Below are 22,615 nucleotides of genomic sequence, written 5' to 3'. Positions count from 1 at the left end.
GAATGGCCTCGGGCAATTCCATCCTCCCTTTATGCCGTAATTTCCTCTTATGTAAAATGGTAGTATTAGTCCATAACTTAGAGGGACCTAATACTGCGGCTAAATGAGTGCTTTCTCCATGCCAGTCCCAGTGGAAAAGCCTCTAATCTGTTAGAACGTTTAATCTTCCCAACAGTTCTGCAAGGTAGTGTTCTTAGCTGACTTTCATGGGTCTCAGAGAAGTTAGTCAGCTTTGTCCAATGGCACATGGCAGGGAGTCCTGACTGAGATTCAAACACAGACTCCTCTCTCTGGGCTCCCAAGCCCATGTGTCAGGGCAGCTGTGGAATTGCCTTAGAAACTGGAAAGGTTTTCATGGATAAGTTATTTTCTTTGGGGGAAGGAGGGTAAGGAAGGTGGAACAGGGGTGGACAGGACAGGAGATAAGAGAAGAGATCAAGGAGCAGGCAGACCTGAGCAGGGGCTCCCGTTTCTGAGTTCACGTTCTGCAAATGAGCCTGCCGGAGGACTAGGGGATGGACAGTCCGGGGGCTGGCTGCTGCTCATGTATCAAGTGCCCACAGTGTCTTAGGACAGTTTCTCTCAGCACATTGTGTGCACCTCGGTAGGCAGTTAGCCCCTTTGGAAAGGATGCTAAACTCTAGGTGCCTGGATCCCACCCTGCTGGGCCCCAATCTGCCAGCTTTAAGCTGAGGGTGTCAACTGCTTCCTCTGAGAGTCCAGACAGGAAACAGGACCCATGGAAAAGGAAACATTCACAAAGGTCCTGCTCACATGGGAAAGTTATTCATCAGAGCCTGTGTATGAGGAGAGAGTGTTCACTGCTGCTTCCAGAAGGCCAGGCCTGGCCCAGTGTGGAATCTTCACACAGTGGATAATTTCCAAGGGCCTTTTCCCATGGATATTTGAAGTTCTAATGTATAGCTAGAAACTGGTCACCTGAGCAAAATATTCTAAAGATCCTTGCTGCTGCTACTGCTGCTGCTAAGTTGCTTCAGTCGTGTCCGACTCTGTGCGACCCCATAGACGGCAGCCCACTAGGCTTCCCCGTCCCTGGGATTCTCCAGGCAAGAACACTGGAGTGGGTTGCCATTTCCTTCTCCAGTGCATGAAAGTGAAAAGTGAAAGTGAAGTCGCTCAGTCGTGTCCGACTCCAGCGACCCCATGGACTGCAGCCCACCAGGCTCCTCCATCCATGGGATTTTCCAGGCAAAAGTACTGGAGTGGGGTGCCATTGCCTTCTCCGAAAGATCCTTGAGGACTACTATATTAAAACTTTCCTATACAAGAGGCCAGGGCGGAGCGGGGAGAGCCGGTGGTGAGCGCAGCTGCCCTGCGACATGGACGGCCCCTCGCGCTGCTGCCGCTGGTCCAGGACACAGGGGTCGTGACGGCAGCTCTTGGGCAGTGTCCTCTGCACCCCGGCCCCTTCGGCTCTCCACGCACCCAGGCGGGGCCACCTCCTCCAGGCTCTGCTGGGACACTGCTCTTGGTTCTGCAGACAAAGTATTTAAAAAAAAAAAAAAAAACTTTCCTATGATCTGCATTAATATTCTTAGTTTTCTTATACTTTATTGATTATAAATAAATAATGAATATTCTTGGAAGTTTTCTGATTTCTTAATATGATCATATTTGATAATGTCTTTGTGTGTATTTTCTCAAGTGCTAAGTTAATAACTAGCTGGACGTATTCAGAAAAGTTCTTTTCTGGATACACCCAAGTGCTCCAAAAGGAAGTGACTTCTTGAAAAATAATTTCCATTTATAGAGGGGGAAGAGGAGGACTTTTGTCTCTTTCCATTGCAGGTCAGGGCTTGTCTCTTTCCGTTGCAGGTCAGGGCTGCATGAATAAGGAAGCCTTAACAAGCTGAGTGATCAGTCACCAACAACTGGGTACTTTAGTGTTCCAAGAAAACTATACCTGAAACTGTGGCACTTTACAGAGACCAGGAAGTGTCCTATAAAAACAGTAACCAATCACTGATATTTACATAGTGTTATTGGGTTAATGTTTTCACAAGTCTCATGTAATTCTACCTTCAGCATTTAATATGATTTTTTAAAGGTAATAGCTAGCAAAGAAAGGCAATGCCAAAGAATGCTCAAACTACTGTACAATTGCACTCATCTCACATGTTAGTAAAGTAATGCTCAAAATTCTCCAAGCCAGGCTTCAGCAACGCGTGAACCATGAACTTCCTGATGTTCAAGCTGGTTTTAGAAAAGGCAGAGGAACCAGAGATCAAATTGCCAATATCCACTGGATCATGGAAAAAGCAAGAGAGTTCCAGAAAAACATCTATTTCTGCTTTATTGACTATGCCAAAGCCTTTGATTGTGTGGATCACAATAAACTGTTGAAAAATTCTGAAAGAGATGGGAATACCAGACCACCTGACCTGCCTCTTGAGAAATCTGTATGCAGGTCAGGAAGCAACAGTTAGAACTGGACATGGAACAACACATTGGTTCCAGATAGGAAAAGGAGTACGTCAAGGCTGTATATTGTCACCTTGCTTATTTAACTTCTATGCAGAGTACATCATGAGAAACGCTGGACTGGAAGAAACACAAGCTGGAATCAAGGTTGCCGGGAGAAATATCAATAACCTCAGATATGCAGATGACACCACCCTTATGGCAGAAAGTGAAGAGGAACTCAAAAGCCTCTTGATGAAAGTGAAAGAGGAGAGTGAAAAAGTTGGCTTAAAGCTCAACATTCAGGAAACAAAGATCATGGCATCCGGTCCCATCACTTCATGGGAAATAGATGGGGAAAAAGTGGAAACAGTGTCAGACTTTATTTTTGGGGGCTCCAAAATCATTGCAGATGGTGACCGCAGCCATGAACTTAAAAGATGCTTACTCCTTGGAAGGAAAGTTATGACCAACCTAGATAGCATATTCAAAAGCAGAGACATTACTTTGCCAACAAAGGTCCGTCTAGTCAAGGCTATGGTTTTTCCTGTGGTCATGTATGGATGTGAGAGTTGGACTGTGAAGAAGGCTGAGCACCAAAGAATTGATGCTTTTGAACTGTGGTGCTGGAGAAGACTCTTGAGAGTCCGTTGGACTGCAAGGAGATCCAACCAGTCCATTCTGAAGGAGATCAGCCCTGGGATTTCTTTGGAAGGAATGAGGCTAAAGCTGAAACTCCAGTACTTTGGCCACCTCATGTGAAGAGTTGGCTCATTGGAAAAGACTCTGATGCTGGGAGGGATTGGGGGCAAGAGGAGAAGGGGACGACAGAGGATGAGATGGCTGGATGGCATCACTGACTTGAGGGACGTGAGTCTGAGTGAACTCTGGGAGTTGGTGTTGGACAGGGAGGCCTGGCGTGCCGCGATTCATGGGGTCACAAAGAGTCGGACACAACTGAGTGACTGAACTGAACTGAGCATTCTTTGAGTCATATTATGTGTCAGGCAGTTATAAACCCAATAATCAATTATCTCATTCATCCCCGAGACAACGTTATGCTGCTTCCATTTCACAGATGAGAAACTGAGGCTCAAAGCTGTTCATGATTCCCCAGGTAAGACATCAGAACATGGCGACTTTCTAGCTCTTCACATCCACAGCAGGAGGCTCTGGTGGAATCATCACCCAAGAGACTAATGCACACTTCTGTACTAGGCTTGTCTTGGAGGATATTGCTCTTTAACCTGCACCACCCTATGTTCTGGAAACTGTCGGTTCTGTGGGGTGCCAGGTGTTGCAAGGAAAAAATGCTCTGTGGTCAAGTGAGTTTTTGCACTGTTGCATTACACAAGCTTTGTGGGCTTCCCAGGTGGTGCTAGTGGTAAAGAATACAGCTGCAATGCAGGGGATGAGGGTTCCATCCCTGGGTCTGGAAGAACCCCTGGAGAAGGGAGTGGCAATCCATTCTAGTATTCTTGCCTGGAGAATCCCAAGGACAGAGGAGTCTGGCGGGCTACAGTCCATGGGGTCACAAAGAGTCAGACATGACTGAAGTGACTTAGCATGCACATCAGCAAGCTTTTTACATTTTGAAAAAAAAAAATACTTTCTAGGAGGCTTATTTCCCTAAACATAGTTTGGGTGGATGCTGATCTGGGTTATGCTCCCCAGGAAAGATGTTCCAGGGACTTCCCTGGGAGTCCAGTGGTTATGATCTCACTTCCAAAGCAAGGGGTGCAGCTTCAGTCCCTGGTTGTGGAGCTAAGACCCCCACAGGCCAAGGGGCCAAAAAACCCCAAAACATAAAACAGAAGCAAGATTGTAACAAATTCAATAAAGACTTAAGAAAAAAACAAAGGCTCTAAAGGCAGAGTTAGAAGGTGAGTCTCTTTGGTCTCTTAGGTTCTATAACCCATTCCTCTTTCTATCCTGAAAGATAGTTGGAAAAATCCTGAAATGAAAGCTGCTTCACATAGAAAAAGCAGATTAAAAAATATTGCTGCTCAGAGCCACCCCATGTATCTGTTGTCTTCCCCAGCTCCAACATCAGCTTCCATGTTCTGGGTCAGAGCACCACTCAGAGCTCACCTGACCTCCCCAAGGTGGTGCCATCGTGGGACAAGATGTGGGAAGGGGGAGATAACCCACAGATGGAGTCTGAAGGGGTTTCAGACTCCATCCCACCCCTGCCACCCTCCAGCACTGGGACTTGGGTAAGTTATTTACCCTCTGGGCTTCTATTTCAATATCTACAAAATAGAAATAGTAATACTTTCTTCATGTGGTGTTTGTGCAGATTAAGATTTATTTAGCAAGGCAGCTAGTATGAAGTCTGGCACAGAGCCCCGTGATCAATAAAGGTAGCAACCCTGGCAGGCTAGAACAAGAGCCTTCAAAATAAAAGCTGAACTGTGCTGTGGTCTTGGCCCTGGCATTTAAAAGGGGCTTAGTAAATATTTGCTTTGCTGGCTCCTTCTTGCGTGCAATGTACATTGAGTGATATTCAGCAGTTTTTATATTAGCCACCAATCTCCATGTTGTCGCTTAGCCAAAAAAGTTAAAAACATAGTGTATTTTTCACAGACAGCAGTGGGTTTGTATAGGGCAGTCCTTAGGGGAATCCTTTTGTAGGTCCTTGTATGTGATTCTAAGTGGATTTAGGAGAAACATGAACTAGAACAACCATCCCCTCTAATTCCACAGCCTGGCACCACTTGTACGCACCTTGCATCTTCACTGCCAAACCACCTGTCAAGGTGAAATCTCACTCGCACATGGAGCTTCATCCCACTCAGCGGCTTTAGAGAAGGGGCCCAAGCCCTTCTCCTCAGGACACACCTTCCAGTCTCTGACAGCAGCTGTCATGTCCTCCCCATGACCTCTTTCCCGTGTGTGTGTGTGTGTGTGTGTGTGTGTGTGTGTGTGTTAGTCGTTCAGTCGCATCCAACTCTTTGTGACTCCATGGATTGTAACCCACCAGGCTCCTCAGTTCATGGAATTCTCCAAGCAAAAATACTGGAGTGGGTACCCATTCCCTTCTCCAGGGGATCTTCCTGGCCCAGGGATTGAACCCTTGTCTCCCGCATTGCAGGCAGATTCTTTACTATCTGAGCCATCACAGAAGCCCTCCTCCCCATGCGTAGATACAGATGACAAGAGAAAGACATCTGGATTGTTAGAATGAGCTTCTATTTACTCTACTGCCAGTACTTAGGTCTGTATCAGAGGGATTTTTCCAAAATACAGAGAAAAACTCCTGGCTCTACTGTATCCCAAAGCCTGCTGAATGAACCAAATTCCTTGGCAAGGCCCTCAGAGCAGTCACAACCTATCTTTCAAGTTATTCTCTCTGGTCTCTCCTCCCCTATCAGCTCTAGTAGATCCACTCTCTCATCAGAGTAAATTCACTCTCTCTTTTCTCATATGATATCTGGTTTTATATCTTCGTGTCTTGTTCAAAGTATTTCTTTGGCATGAGTATTTGATTCCCCTGGTCTTTCATGCATGCTCCCTCCATTCTCAAGGCTCAGCTGAAATGTCACATCCTGCAACTTCTCTAGGCAGTTATTTACTTCTTGCTGTGCCTGCCCATGGCCTGTGAGTACATTACTGCAAATGTAGGACTTATGACACTCTGAATCAGTAATTCTGTTTATAATTGGTCTATCTCACCTGCAAGGTATGGGTCGGGACTTACTCATCTTTGTGCCCCCAAGCCCTTGGTGCAGTGTCTGAGGCAATTGGTAGATGCTTGATAAATGTCTGTCAAATAAATGAATGGAGCATAGAGGAGTGAAAGAATCTTTCTGCCTTGTGAATTGACCACCAGCCAGGGGCTCATTGGAGTTGGGAGAGGCTGGTAATTTGAGACTCTCCTGTTCTGAGTGGAGTCATTCATGTTGGAATAGTCGTGTCCCAGATCCAGCAATACCAGGAGAACCTGTGGATGAAAGTGAAATCGCCAGCTGAAACCGCACACCTCAGACTGAGACTTGCACCAAGTCATACCTCAGATTGGGGCCTGAAACAAGTTACACCTCAGATGGGATTGGAACCCAGCCCAAACTCAGATTGGAATTTGAGCCTGCAGGCTAAGACTCAACCTACTCTCTTTTAATTAAAATTACACACCCAGTCTCAGAACTTAACTGAAGATCAGATTCTTTATGTCTCAGCACAGAAGGGATTGAGCAGAGGCAAAGTAATAGGCAGGAAGTAGATTTATTGAGAGAGATACATACTCCACAGACAGAATTCAGTCCATCCCAAAAGGCAAGAGTGGTCCCCAAATATGAGGTGGTTAGTTTTTATGAGCTAGGTAATTTCATAGGCTGAGTGGGAGGATCGTTCCCAGTATTTTGGGAAGGGATGAAGTTCTCTAGGAATTGGCCCACCACCCACTTTTTTGGCCTTTTATTCTCATCCTCAGAACTGTCATTGCATCTGTGAGTGTCTCATTTAGCATATCCTAAGGCTTCAGCAATATGTGAACCGTGAACTTCCTGATGTTCAAGCTGGTTTTAGAAAAGGCAGAGGAACCAGAGATCAAATTGCCAACATCCACTAGATCATGGAAAAAGCAAGAGAGTTCCAGAAAAGCATCTATTTCTGCTTTATTGACTATGCCAAAGCCTTTGACTGTGTGGATCACAATAAACTGTGGAAAATTCTGAAAGAGATGGGAATACCAGATCACCTGATCTGCCTCTTGAGAAATTTGTATGCAGGTCAAGAAGCAACAGTTAGAACTGGACATGGAACAACAGACTGGTTCCAAATAGGAAAAGGAGTTTGTCAAGGCTGTATGTTATCACTCTGTTTATTTAACTTCTATGCAGAGTACATCATGAGAAACGCTGGACTGGAAGAAACACAAGCTGGAATCAAGATTGCTGGGAGATATATCAATAACCTCAGATATGCAGATGACACCACCCTTATGGCAGAAAGTGAAGAGGAACTCAAAAGCCTCTTGATGAAAGTGAAAGAGGAGAGTGAAAAAGTTGGCTTAAAGCTCAACATTCAGAAAATGAAGATCATGGCATCCGGTCCCATCACTTCATGGGAAATAGATGGGGAAACAGTGGAAACAGTGTCAGACTTTATTTTGGGGGGCTCCAGAATCACTACAGATGGTGACTGCAGCCATGAAATTAAAAGACACTTACTCCTTGGAAGGAAAGTTATGACCAACCTAGATAGCATATTCAAAAGCAGAGACATTACTTTGCCAACAAAGGTCCGTCTAGTCAAGGCTATGGTTTTTCCTGTGGTCATGTATGGATGTGAGAGTTGGACTATGAAGAAGGCTGAGTGCCGAAGAATTGATGGTTTTGAACTGTGGTGTTGGAGAAGACTCTTGAGAGTCCGTTGGACTGCAAGGAGATCCAACCAGTCCATTCTGAAGGAGATCAGCCCTGGGATTTCTTTGGAAGGAATGATGCTAAAGCTGAAACTCCAGTACTTTGGCCACTTCGTGCAAAGAGTTGACTCACTGGAGAAGACTCTGATGCTGGGAGGGATTGGGGGCAGGAGGAGAAGGAGATGACAGAGGATGAGATGGCTGGATGGCATCACTGACTCTATGGACGTGAGTCTCAGTGAACTCCGGGAGCTGATGATGGACAGGGAGGCCTGGTGTGCTGTGATTCATGGGGTGGCAAAGAGTCAGACACGACTGAGCTACTGATCTGATCTGATCTGATCTGAATATATTATAATGAGTGTACAGTGAGGCTCAAGGTCTACAGGAAGTTGAATCTTCCGCCATCTTGGACCTAGGAGGTTCCCACCAGTTTTTGTCATGTCCTCAATGGGTATATCATGTTTTTTAATGGTTATGCCCCACCCCCTTCCCTCCTGTCTCATTAGTATGAAATGAAAGGAGGGAATGATTGTGTCCTCTGCTCCTCACCTTGCTGGTAGGAGGAGGTAGAGGGCCCAGCTCTGTGACCTGAGGATGTGCGCAAGAGTGTTCACCTCAAGAGTCTGGAAACCTCTTGCCACTCAGATTTTGGGGCTCTCTTACCCAGTGTAGCTCATTCCTGTGAGTTTTCAAGGACTTGAAAAGTGAAGTGAGTCCCCCAAAATATGAACCAGTCAGAGCAGACAGTTCAGCTGAGGAAGGTGGAGGATTTACAGGGAGGCAAACCTCCTAGGTTGATGCAACCTTGGATCTATCTATATGTCTGTCCCGGTTTTTGGTCAGGAAGAACATCACTTTTCAGCAGGACCAGCTTCCTGTAGGGCTTCCCTGGTGGCTCAGCTGGTAAAAAATCTGCCTGCATTGCAGGAGACCTGGGTTCGATTCCTGGGTTGGGAAGATCCCCTGCAGGAGGGCATGGCAACCCAATCCATTATTCTGGCCTGGAGAATTCCATGGATTGTACAGTCCATGGGGTCGCAAAGAGTCAGACATGACTGAACAATTTTCACTTTATTTCACTTTAACTTCGTTTAAGTCTCCTCAGCTGAGTCTGCTAACTTCAGCAAGTTTCCTTGGTGGTGGAGGAGTCAGGGACCAGAAAACAGGTTCACAACCCAATTAAAGGATCATGGAATAAGCCGGCGCCAGCTGCTGGGGAACAAAGCAGGTTTGCAGGGACCTGAGGGCCCCGGAAGAAATCAGGACAAAGCCATTTCATTGCAAGTCTGTAAATAAACGTTTTCATTTGATGAATAGGCATGACTCCAAGGGGTCAAGCCCAGGGATTTGTTACCTTGGGGGTGGCTGTGGAATTTTCTTTCCTGGAGATTTTCACAGCAGGTTACATTTTTGTCTGTCTAGAGTCGTTCAGCTCTGAGCCATCCTGGGAGTGGGGCGGGAGTGGCAGCTTCCAGAGATTAGCCTCCCTTAATTATGGACGCTCCTCTAGAGAAGGGATGAGGGGAATTGTGCGTGATCTATAGGTTTATTTTTATCACCAGCAAGTATTCCTCTTGTTAGCCATAGAGGAACAACTTGTTCTCCATGGTGATTCAGAGATCTTGGGATTCAGTGTGTTAAATGAGCCCCTTAATCAGTATCCAGAATAGCATAAGAGTTCCGGAAGATGAACAGATAGATATAAACCCCAGAAGTTGAACTCATCCAGTAGGCTAAAAACAGCTTTTAAAAAGCCTGAATAAGTAAGGTTATAAACAGGTTGTTAGAATAAGTAACTGCACGTTTAATGTGAGAAGCAGCATGCTGTGGCAAATTCACTCTGGAGCCAGATTTTAAGTTCTCATCTTAACTCTCCCACTCACTAGCTGTGTGGCCTTGGGAAAGTTCCTTAACTTCTCTGTGCCTCAGTTTCCTTCTATGAAAAGAAGAAAATAGCAGTTCCTGCTTCATATGGACATCGTAAGTATTAAATGAGTTCATTCACGTAAAGCACTTAGTATAGTGCCTGCATATGAATAGTATGAATTAAAGTATGTTAACGGTTACTGTGTTTGCAAAAATATTCATATATACTATACCTCTAGTTGTTCTTGTTCTAGTTGTTTGAGCTATAACTGATATATGTAACATTGTATACACTTAAGGGATACAGCATAATGGTCTGACTTACATGTATGGTGAAGTAATTACTACAGTAAGTTTAGTTAACATCTATCATCTCCTAAAGCTATAATAAGGAAAAAGAAGACAAAAAAGAAAAAAAAAAAAAGATTTTCCCTTGTGATGGGAACTCTTAGGATTTACTCTCTTAACAACTTGCATATACATCACATAGCAGTGTTAGCGTCAGTCACCTTCAGGTACATTGCATCCCTAGTATTTATCTTTTAACTAGAAGTTTGTATCATTTGATACATTCTTCCTATTCCTACACCCTTCACCTGCTGCTTGTGATCACAAATCTGACCTCTTTTTCTATGAGTTTTGTTTTTAGATTCTACATATAAGAGATATCACGTAGTATTTGTCTTTTTCTGCCTAACATTTCATTTACCATGACGCCCTCAAGGTCCATCCAGTTCAGTCCAGTCACTCAGTCACGTCCAACTCTTTGTGACTCCATGGACTGCAGCGCGCCAGGCTTCCCTTTCCATCACCAACTCCCAGAGCTTGCTCAAACTCGTGTCTGTCAAGTTGGTGATGCCATCCACCATCTTATCCTCTGTCGTCCCCTTCTCCTCCTGCCTTCAATCTTTCCCAGCATCAGGGTCTTTTCTAGTGAGTCAGCTCTTCACATCACATGGCCAAAGGATTGGAGCTTCAGCTTCAGCATCAGTCCTTCCAATGAATATTCAGGACTGATTTCCTTTAGGATTGATTGGTTTGATCTCCTTGCAGTTCAAGGGACTCTCAAGAGTCTTCTACAACACTACAGTTAAAAGCATCACTTCTTTGGCACTCAGCTTTCTTTATGGTCCAGCTCTCACATCCATACGTGACTATTGGAAAAACCATAGATTTGACTATATGGACCTTTGTTAGCAAAGTAATGGCTCTGCTTTTTAATATGCTGTCTAGGTTGGTCATAGTTTTTCTTCCAAGGAGCAAGCATCTTTTAATTTCATGGCTGCAGTCACCATGGGCAGTGATTTTGGAGCCCAAGAAAAGTCTGTCACTGTTTGCATTGTTTCCCCATCTATTTGCTGTGAAGTGATGGGACTAGATGCCATGATCTTTATTTTTTGAATGTTGAGTTTTAAGCCAGCTTTTTCACTCTCCTCTTTCACTTTCATCAAGAGACTCTAATTCTTCTTTGCTTTCTGCCATAAGGGTAGTATCATCTGCATATCTGAGGTTATTGATATTTCTGTCTGCAATCTTAATTCCAGCTTGTGCCTCTTCCATCCCTGCAGTTCACATGATGTACTTTGCATATAAGTTAAATAAGCATGGTGACAATATACAGCCTTGACATACTTCTTTTCCAATTTGGAACCAGTCCACTGTTCCATGTTCTAATCCAGTTCTAATTGTTGCTTCTTGACCTGCATACAGATTTCTCAAGACGGAGGTAAAGTGGTCTGGAATCCCATCTTTTGAAGAATTTTCCACAGTTTGTGTTATCAACACAGCCAAAGGCTTTGGCATAATCAATGAAGCAGATGTTTTTCTGGAATTCTCTTGCTCTTTCTATGATTCAATGGATGTTGGCAATTTGACCTGTGGTTTCTCTGCCTTTTCTAAATCCAGCTTGAACATCTGGAAGTTCTCAGTTCACATACTGTGGAAGCCTTGTTTGGAGAATTTTGAGCATCACTTTGCTAACCTGTGACATGAATGCAATTGTGTGGTAGTTTGAACCTTCTTTGGGCTTCCCTTTCTTTGGGATTGGAATGAAAACTGACTGTTTCCAGTCCTGTGACCACTGCTGAGTTTTCCAAATTTGCTGGAATTTGAGTGCAGAATTCCGCTTCATTGAATGCAACACTTAAACAGCATCATCTTTCAGGATTTGAAATAGCTCAACTGGAATTCCATCACCTCCACTAGCTTATTAGTAGTGATGCTTCCTAAGGCCCACTTGACTTCACACTCCAGGATGTCTGGCTCTAGATGAGTGATCACACATCATGATTATCTGGGTCATTAAGATCTTTTTTGTATAGTTAGTTCTTCTGTGTATTCTTGCCACCTCTTCTTAATCTCTTCTGCTTTTCTAGTATCTCTTATGCTTCTCTAAGGTCCATGCCATTTCTGTCCTTTATTGTGTCCATATTTGCATGAAATGTTCCCTGGTATGTCTAATTTTCTTGAAGAGATCTCTAGTCTTTCCCTTTCTATTGTTTCCCTCTGTTCCTTTGCATTAATCACTTGGGAGGGTAAAGCGTCTGCCTGCAATGCAGGAGACCCGGCTTCAATCCCTGGGTCCAGGATATCCCCTGGAGAAGGAAATGGCAATCCACTCCAGCACTCTTGCTTGGAAAATCCCATGGATGGAGGAGCCTGATAGGCTATAGTCCATGGGGTCGCAAAGAGTTGGACATGACTGAGCGACTTCACTTTCACTTTCTTATCTCTCCTTGCTATTCTTTGGAACTCTGCATTCTGATGGATATATCTTTCCTTTTCTCCTTTATCTTTCACATCTCTTCTTTTCATAGCTATTTGTAAGGCTTCCACAGACGGCCATTTCGCCTTTTGGCAATTCTTTTTCTTGGGGATGGTTTTTGGTCACTGCCTCCTGTACAGTGTTACAAGCCTCTGTCAATTAGTTCTTCAGCAGTCTATCAGATCTAATCCCTGGAATCTATTTGTTGCTTCCACTGTATAATCATAAGGGATTTGATTTAGGTCACATCTAAATCAATGGTCTAGTTGTGTCCCCTATGTTCTTCAATTTAAGTATGAATTTTTCAATAAGGGGTTCATGATCTGAGCCACAGTCAACTCCCAGTCTTGTTTTGCCTTACTATGTAGAACTTCTCCATCTTTGGCTTCAGAATATAATCAGTCTGATTTCGGTATTGACCATCTGGTGATGTCCATGTGTAGAGTTTTCTCTTGTGTTGTTGGAAGAGGGTGTTTGCTATGACCAGTGCATTCTCTTGGCAAAACTCTGTTAGTCTTTGCTCTACTTCATTTTTTACTCCAGTGCCAAACTTGCCTGTTATTCCAGATATCTCTGTGGTTGCATATAGCAGAATTTCCTCTTTTTTTGCCTATATATACATGAAACAACAGACTGGTTCCAAATAGGAAAAGGAGTACATCAAGGCTGTATATTGTCACCCTGCTTATTTAACTTATATGCAGAGTACATCATGAGAAACTCTGGACTGGAAGAAACACAAGCTGGAATCAAGATTGCTGGGAGATATATCAATAACCTCAGATATGCAGATGACACCACCCTTATGGCAGAAAGTGAAGAGGAACTAAAAAGCCTCTTGATGAAAGTGAAAGTGGAGAGTGAAAAAGTTGGCTTAAAGCTCAACATTCAGAAAACAAAGATCATGGCATCCGGTCCCATCACTTCATGGGAAATAGATGGGGAAACAGTGGAGACAGTGTCAGACTTTATTTTGGGGGGCTCCAAAATCACTACAGATGGTGACTGCAGCCATGAAATTAAAAGACACTTACTCTTTGGAAGGAAAGTTATGACCAACCTAGATAGCATATTCAAAAGCAGAGACATTACTTTGCCAGCAAAGATCCGTCTAGTCAAGGCTATGATTTTTCCTGTGATCATGTATGGATGTGAGAGTTGGACTGTGAAGAAGGCTGAGCGCCGAAGGATTGATGCTTTTGAACTGTGGTGTTGGAGAAGACTCTTGAGAGTCCGTTGGACTGCAAGGAGATCCAACCAGTCCATTCTGAAGGAGATCAGCCCTGGGATTTCTTTGGAAGGAATGATGCTAAAGCTGAAACTCCAGTACTTTGGCCACCTCATGCAAAGAGTTGACTCATTGGAAAAGACTCTGATGCTGGGAGGGATTGGGGGCAGGAGGAGAAGGGGACGACAGAGGATGAAATGGATGGATGGCATCACTGACTCGATGGACGTGAGTCTGAGTGAACTCCGGGAGTTGGTGATGGACAGGTAGGCCTGGAGTGCTGCGTTTCATGGGGTCGCTAAGAGTCAGACACGACTGAGCGACTGATCTGATCTGATCTGATCTGATGAACTTGAGGGTTCAGATTTTTTTTCAAGTGTATTCTATTTGTTTCCTTTGGCTATATTCCCAGAGGTAGGATTTTTGGATTGGATGGTGCTCCTACTTTTTGTTTTTTGAGGTGACTGTATTCTGTTTTCCATAATGGCTGCACCAATTTGCATTTCCACCAATACGGCAGAAGGGTTCCCTTTCTCCACACCCTCACCTGCATCTGTTATCTCTCATCTTTTTCTTGATAGCCATTGTAATTGTTTTTGTGTGGCCAAATTTTATTTGACTGTTAAACGTATGGAAATGAATATCTTACAGATTCCCACCCTGAGTAAAAAAGTCCTAGCCATGACTAGGTGATTTGTCAAGTTAATATAATTAGCATAATCAGTAAGAATTTGTTCAGATACATCCAACTTCTTCAGATAGATTCTGAAGCTTTACATACCATTTCTTCCCTTTTTGCCTCACACAGCCTCAATTGTCTGTTCTATCTGGAATCCCTCACTCTCCTGACATGTTTCTCTGCTTATCTAACTCTCGGCTATCCCTTGTGCCATGCTTTCCTCAGTAGCTCAGTTGTGTCTGCCTCTCTGTGTCCCCATGGACTGTTGCCCATCAGGCTGCTCTGTCCTGGGATTTTACAGACAAGAAGCTGGAGTGGGTTGCCATCTCCATCTTCAGGGATCATCCTGACCCAGGAGTTGAACCTGCATCTCTTGAATCTCCTGCACTGGCAGGCAGATTCTTTACCACTATGTCACTTGAGACACCTCTCCTATCCTTCAAGAGCCTGTCAAATCCTGTTTCTTTGAACATGGATTTTTCTTCTTTTTTTGGACAGAGCAGCATGACTTGTTGGACCTTATTTCCCCAACCAAGGATGGAGCCCAAGCCCCGGCAGTGAAAGCATTGAGTCCACCAGGGAATTCCCTCCTCCTCCTTTATCTCTAATAATCTGCCACACACCTTTTAGGGTACTTATCTCTTTCTGTATTGTTTCATAACTTATTTGTGCTTTTTTTCTGATTTTTTCCCCTACTTTTGTAAATGTCTTATATTTTCCATATCCCCTAGCATAAAGCTTTCTGTATCATGAGTGCTTGAAACCATGTATAGAACTAAACTGAAATAAATCTTATAATATAATGTTTGCTGTGAAAAACTTCTGTTCTGGGGACATCCATGTTGAGTCCAACCACCTATGCTTCTGGTATTACTAGGTATCCCTAGGCATTACTAGGAATAGTGGTTGAACAAAATATTTATTCTCGTGTGAAAAGTGAATGTTCATGGAAGAGGGCAGAAAGCTTTGCACTGAGGCACAAATGTGATACTGTATCACATTCTGGTCAGTGTATTTTAACAGATACTCTCCAAGTAGGATATAGTAAAGGCTGGTGTCTTGGGGGAGTGAGGGGTTTATCTCTAAATGAAGAGGTGTGATAACCAAGGATGTACAGCCTGGGTCTTCAACCAGGTTCTCATTGCCTATTTGAAGAGTTGTCATGGTGATAATGAGGGAGTTAGACTCTGAAATGCTTCAGAGGACAAAACTAGGACCAGTGGGTGGAAATTACCAGGAGGCAGATTTCAGCCTGATATTAGAACATTCTAATAACTGTCACTCTTCATCAGTGGAAGGGGCTGCCTGAAACAGTGGTAAGCTCCCCATGTGGAGGTTTTTGAACACAGGCTGAATAAACCCCTGGCTGTGGGAGTGTTGCGGGGAGTGGAGGGGAGGGGTGGTGTTGACCTCCAAGACCCCTTCAGCTCCCAAGATTAATTGATTTTATGGAAATCTGTATTTGTGCAAAGGATGGTGGGTTAAATATCCTGCATTGCACTGCATTTTAGAGGCTGGCTGAGTTAGGAATGAAAAAAAAAAGTTAATGGCTTATTTCTTTGCTTTTCCCAAGGAAAGGGATATAAGCTTTCATTTAGGGATTTTATAAAATCTGTTCAGTTTGAATTTCTTGTCTCAAGGCTTAAGTGCAAGAAGGTGCTTGTCCAGCTTTCTATTTGGTAACAGGCTAAACTATATTGCCACGGATTCTTTCCTATGAATCTTGTTTTGAGTCCATTCTTATAGGCTGCCCTTGATGCCAGGACTGTATTTCTGTGGCTTGATAATTCCTGCAAAGATGCTTATGCTCTGATGTTGGGGGAGGGAAGAGGTATTTGTAATCTCATACTAACCTGAGTTTCCTGAGTGACTCAATATTTTCACACACTTTCTACACTCCTGTGAATAACGGCATTGCTGGCTTGCTCCCATGATGTTAATATATTCATGTGTATTCTGTTTAGGACGAAAATAAAAGTGTAGTGTGTTGGCTGAAGAGGTCCCTTCATTTCCTCCTCTGTCTCTCCCGGGCAGAACCAACTCTTTCCTGCCCTTGATAAAGACTACGCTTGCATTTTCCAAGTAATTAGCAAGGAATTCTTTCTGCGTTTTTTTGGGTGCTTGCAGTTTGTAGTCACACCATCTGATGCAGAGCTTGGGTTTATACCTCATATTGACTGTTTCCTTCTTAACAAGTCATTCATCCTGGAGACTTCTCTTAGCCTTTTTAACATGGTACCTCATTTTGGTGATGGAGTCTTCTGCCTTGTGAAACTCAGGCTGCTGGGAGACTGTACTATGGTCAGAAAAAAAGGGGAGAGCTTGGGGGACAGTGGGAGGAGAATGCTTCCTCTGGAATCACTGGCATACCTTTATAATGCCATTCTCTCTGATTGTCATTGCCATGAAAGGACAAGTGGTTCAATACGGCTGTTTGTGATACAGGTGATATTTGGACTTCAGTTATTCCAATGATCGCTTCCTTAAGGTCAATGCAACATACATGAGAGTTTTACAGCTCATAGCATCTGCCCATTGACACTATCCAGGTCACATTTATTCTGTTTATCCTATGAGCATTCGCCAAGAGAGACTGTCATCAATTGCTGGAGTCTGAATTATTGCTTGGGGTGGGGTGGGTGTAGGATTTTGAGGAAACAACAATGGTGTCAAGGTGTAGAGTCCCACTTGGAGTGTGGGTCTTCCTCTGGGTGTGATTCCCAGTGGGAGCTCCCGGTTGCCCAGCTCAGGAAACTTCCCTAAAAACACTTTACCCTGCAGGGTCAGGCTGCTGGGGTGGGTGGGGGGTGTGGTGGGGATGGAAGACCTGCCCCCACCCCTGTTGGTCTCTGGAGGATTCTTTCTCATACATGTTCTCTCTCTCCCTCCCTCTTTGTCCTCTGCCAGCCCTTTTTTTTTTTTTTTCCTGTTCCTCTGTTTTGTGTGATGATTTGGAGAGATTCACAGACTTCTCCAGCAAGACACCATTTTGTCCCTCTCAGAAAGCTCCTTGCATTGGTCAGAGTTGCAATATGTATGGTTGTAATATACATACAAACCAATACATGTATATTAATAAATGTGTATTTATAGGGTTGGCCAAAAAGTTGGCGTTTTCCCATAAGATTGAATAAACCTGAATGAACTTTTTGGCCAACCCATTAATATTATGTGTATGTATGTTTATATTTATATAATGATTATATATCATGTGAATATATATATGTATGTGTGTGTGTATATATGCTTCCCTGGTGGCTCAGTGGTAAAGAATCTGCCTGCCAGTGAAAGAGACCCAGGGTGTCTTTGATTTCTGGGTCAGGAAGATCCCCTGGAGAAGGAAATGGCAACCCACTCCAGTATTCTTGTCTGGGAAATCCCATAGACAGAGGAGCCTGGTGAGCTACAGTCCATGGGGTTGCAGAGTCAGACATGACTTAGCGACTAAGAAACAACAACAATAACAACAACATATATATATGTTATATAAGATTTATTATAGGAATTGGGTTCTGCAATTACAGAGGTTGAGAAGGCCCAGGTCTGCGGACAGCCCTCTGGGGAACTAGGAACTCTGTGGTGTGATTCAGCATGTTACAAGGCCTGAAAACCAGGACTCCCTTCCTAGGTCTGAGGGCAGGAGGATATGGAGTTTAAACAAAGAGCTCTTTGTTCCATTCAGACCCTCAGTGGGTGGAATGATGTCCTCCTGCCTTGGAGAGCTGTCTCCTTTTCTCAGCCTACCATTTCAAATACTACTCATTGCTGGAAATACCCTCACAGACAAATCCAGAAATAATATTTTACCAGTTATCCAGGCATTCTTTAGCCTAGTGGAGTTGACATAAAATTAAACATCACACCATTCTTCCCCTCTAGGTTGAAATCATTCCTTCTTTGGATTCTTTCTTTGGGTTCCAGGGTTTCAGATCATAATTTTCTTTGGGCAGACTACTTCTTTGATGACTCCAGTACATTTTTATAGTTTGTTCATCTAATCTCCCCTTCTTATGTGGTCTTCAAGTGCTGTATCCTTAGCCTTTTTGTCCATATTTTTCTGGGCAATCTTTACTCACTATTTTAAAATATTTTTGTCTTTGGTTAAGATTTCTCTGATAAAAATCAAATTCCTAGAACTCTGCTAGACATCAGACCTTTGTTTCTGGTTGATAGTCATATATACAACAGGTGAATTATATTTGGAAAATTTCAAAATAAATCTCTTCAATTTTCCATGAAAAACTATTTTACCCTAATTCAACTGGCCAGAACCAGTTTCTCAAAACCCACAAAGTTATTCTGACTTCTTCCCTAGACTCCTGTATTCTGAGCCTCAAACTTCTGTAAATTCTAGCATTGCTATGATCTGAATGTTTGTGTTCCCCCCAAATTCATATGTTGAAAACCTGATCCCAAGTGTGTAATACTATTAGGAGGTGGGGATTTGAAGAGGTGATTAGGTAATGAGGGTAAGACCCTCACCAAAGGGATCAGTGCCCTTATAACAGAAATCAAGAGGATGTAACACACAGCGTGGTGACTATAGTTTACAATACTGTATAGTAAATCTGAAAGCTGCTGAGTGAGTAAATCTTAAAAATTCTCATCACAAAAATTGTTTTTTGTAACTTTGAGGTGATGGATGCCAACTAAACTTATTGTGCTAATCATTTCACAATATATACATACCAAATTGTTACATGGTATACCTTAAACTGGGCTTCCCTGGCAGCTCAGATGATAAAGAATCTGTCTGCAATGCAGGGGCCTGGGTTCAATCCCTGGGTCAGGAAGATCCCCTGAAGAAGGGAATGGCTACCCACTTCAGTACTCTTGCCTGAAGAATTCCATGGACAGAGGAGCACTAATACAATGTTACATGTCAATTAAATCTCAATAAAATTGGGAAAATGATTTTTTAATTAAAGTGTAACAGAAAAAAAATCTTCTGTTCAAATTAGTATTATGTAAACAATCAAGTTAATATTGCCTAAACACCATTAGGATAAATTAGACCTTTATGTGTTTTGAATAAATGTATTTATAAGAAAAGTTTAGTAAGCTGTTACATTTTTATAAAAAATTGAGCTTGTCCCAGTGTATAGCAACATAATTTTATAAACATCATTAATTTTTCACATTAACAATTGCTTTTGCAACTTATGTAATTGAGCAATGCTTCAAAAGCATTGAAACAACCAAAGGCAAAGGAATTTAGCAGAAAAATAAAGCAGTAAATTTATTAGCACAAGATGAATTCTTGTCTTCAAGAAAATTGCTATATATATATGGGATCAGTCTACTCTATAACATTCCTGGGAAATTTTTTGTCACTTTGAAATGCTTTTTCCTGTGCTTTCAATTTTTCTGGCAAGGAAAACACTGTTCAGAAACTCACTCACACCAAAGGAAAAATACATTTCTGATCTTTTTGTTTCCTGAGTCAAGAGGAGCTTATATGTTCCTCTTTGACTTTCTCTTTTCTTGAAGATTTATTTGTAGCCCCAACTTCCTCATATCTGAATCAGTTTTTCTAAGGCAGACCTTGTTTTCTTTTTTCCCCATTACATACATACAATACTTTTTAAATATATGAACTTCTTTCTTTCATCAATGTTATTGCTGTTATTCAGTCGCTAAGTCTTGTCCAACTCTGTGACCCCATGAACTGCAACACACCAGGCTCCCCTGTACTTCACCATCTCCCAGAGTTTGCTTATGTTCATTGAGTCAGTGATGCCATCCAACCATCTCGTCCTCTGTCACCACTTTCTCCTGCCCTCAATCTTTTCCAACAACAAGGTCTTTTCCAATGAGTTGACTCTTCACATCAGGTGGCCAAAGTATTGGAGCTTCAGCTTCAGCATCAGTCCTTCCAGTGAAATATTTCATCAGTATTTTGGTATATAAAAGCAAACTTTGATCACTAGCATTGTTATGACACTTCATTTATTTTTTCCCACTACATTTTTCCAGTAAGTTAAAAATTCAGACTGGTGGGCTCTGGCTTTATTCTGAAATAATTTAGTCCAATTATTGCTCATGATTCCTCTATTTTCTATTGTTTAACTAAGAAGGTTTGTGCTCAAGTATGGGCTCGGTTGCTCAATCGTGTCCGACTTTGCAACCCCATGGACTGTAGCCTGCCAGGCTCCTCTGTCCCATGGAATTTTCCAGGCAAGAATAGTGAAATGAGTTGCCATTTCCTCCTCCAAGGGATCTTCCTAGTCCAGGGATTGGATCTGCATCTCTTGCGTCTCTTGCATTAGCAGGGGGATTCTTTACCACTATCGCTACCTGGGAAGCCTGAGAAGGTTTGATTTGTACCATCTTTGGAACATGAAAAATGATATTTACAGGCTAGTTGTCCTGTTATATATCTTTAAAATGATTTTAATCTTCATTGTCTTTATGTGTTATTATTTAAAATTTTCTTTAAGTCTTTCTTTTATTTATCAACTTTAAACTATTTTATTTTTTTTGTTAAAGAAAATTTGATAAAGGTATAAACCATTTTCTCTTTAAAGTTGTAATCTAGTGCCATTTTGAAGTTAAGGAAAGGAAAGTTATTCTAAAATGTTTTGCAGAGAGAAGAGTATTTTCAAATAGATAAGCCAAATTAATTCCAGAATGCAAATCAGCCACTAGAAAAATTTAAACATTCAATATTGCTTTTTTAGAAATCTGAAAGCCTAATGTTAAAATGAGAAGTGGGGTCAGAAGTTCAAATCTTCTCTTAAAAAAATGGGGATATTTAACATTTTTTTTAAAATGAAAGGAACATCTAATGAGCCTTGTTTATAATATATACATAAAGAAATGCATCAAATTTTTGCAAAATCTAAGTCATGCAATCATTTTATATGCAAGAATGCTAATAGAGAAGATTGGCTACTTCTTCAAATTCAGTTAGCCTGACCCTTAAAAGCTTCAGGGCCCGCTCCTTCTCAGAAACTTGACTAAACCAAATTTTAAATGCCAGCTTGCACTCAGGAGAGAGCAACTGACCTTGTGGATATGCTTGTAATTTCTTTTCTAGTAGTTGTAGGCATAGCCAGATGTGCCTTTCTTCAGATCTTTAGAATATCTGTATCAGATCAGATTAGATCAGTCGCTCAGTCATGTACAACTCTTTGCGACCCCATGAATCGAAGCACGCCAGGCCTTCCTGTCCATCACCAACTCCCGGAGTTCACTCAGACTCATGTTCATCGAGTCAGTGATGCCATCCAGCCATCTCATCCTCTGTCGTCCCCTTCTCCTCTTGCCCTCAATCCCTCCCAGCATCAGAGTCTTTTCCAATGAGTCAACTCTTTGCATGAGGTGGCCAAAGTACTGGAGTTTCAGCTTTAGCATCATTCCTTCCAAAGAAATCCCAGGGCCGATCTCTTTCAGAATGGACTGGTTGGATCTCCTTGCAGTCCAATGGACTCTCAGGAGTCTTCTCCAACACCACAGTTTAAAAGCATCAATTCTTCGGTGCTCAGCCTTCTTCACAGTCCAACTCTCACATCCATACATGACCACAGGAAAAACCATAGCCTTGACTAGACGGACCTTTGTTGGCAAAGTAATGTCTCTGTTTTTGAATGTGCTATCTAGGTTGGTCATAACTTTCCTTCCAAGGAGTAAGCGTCTTCTAATTTCATGGCTGCAGTGATTTTGGAGTCATATATACATATATACAACATATAGTCATATATACAACAGGTGAATTATATTTGGAAAAATTTCAAAATAAACCTCTTCAATTTTCCATGAAAAACTATTTTACCCTTATTCAACTGGCCAGAATCAGTTTCTCAAAACCCCAAATTTTGGGTTATTCTGACTTCTTCCCTAGACTCCTGTATTCTGAGCCTCAAACTTCTGTAAATTCTATTGCAGTGATTTTGGAGCCCAGAAAAATAAAGTCTGACACTGTTTCCACTGTTTCCCCATCTATTTCCCATGAAGTGATGGGACCAGATGCCATGATCTTTGTTTTCTGAATGTTGAGCTTTAAGCCAACTTTTTCACTCTCCACTTTCACCTTCATCAAGAGGCTCTTTAGTTCCTCTTCACTTTCTTCCATAAGGGTGGTGTCATCTGCATATCTGAGGTTATTGATATTTCTCCTGGCAATCTTGATTCCAGCTTGTGTTTCTTCCAGTCCAGCGTTTCTCATGATGTACTCTGCATATAAGTTAAATAAACAGGGTGACAATATACAGCCTTGACGTACTCCTTTTCCTATTTGGAACCAGTCCAGGTACATTATTTTATACTGATATATTACTATAGGGAAAC

General features: G+C 42.4%; 1 long non-coding RNA gene across 1 annotated transcript in view; it reads left to right on the top strand.

Moving 5' to 3' along the window:
- The first annotated feature begins 1,640 nt into the window (after window positions 1-1,640).
- Window positions 1,641-22,615, top strand: part of LOC139184885 (uncharacterized) — a 54,069-nt gene continuing 33,094 nt past the window's right edge. Inside the window, exon 1 of the long non-coding RNA XR_011568391.1 lies at window positions 1,641-4,637. This is a non-coding gene — a long non-coding RNA (uncharacterized lncRNA). The remainder of the gene's footprint in view (window positions 4,638-22,615) is intronic.

The sequence above is a fragment of the Bos indicus genome, chromosome 9, assembly GCF_029378745.1.
Source record: "Bos indicus isolate NIAB-ARS_2022 breed Sahiwal x Tharparkar chromosome 9, NIAB-ARS_B.indTharparkar_mat_pri_1.0, whole genome shotgun sequence".
Classification (NCBI taxonomy): domain Eukaryota; kingdom Metazoa; phylum Chordata; class Mammalia; order Artiodactyla; family Bovidae; genus Bos; species Bos indicus.
Note: the sequence above shows the minus strand (reverse complement) of the source record. Positions and strands in the feature narration are given on the sequence as shown.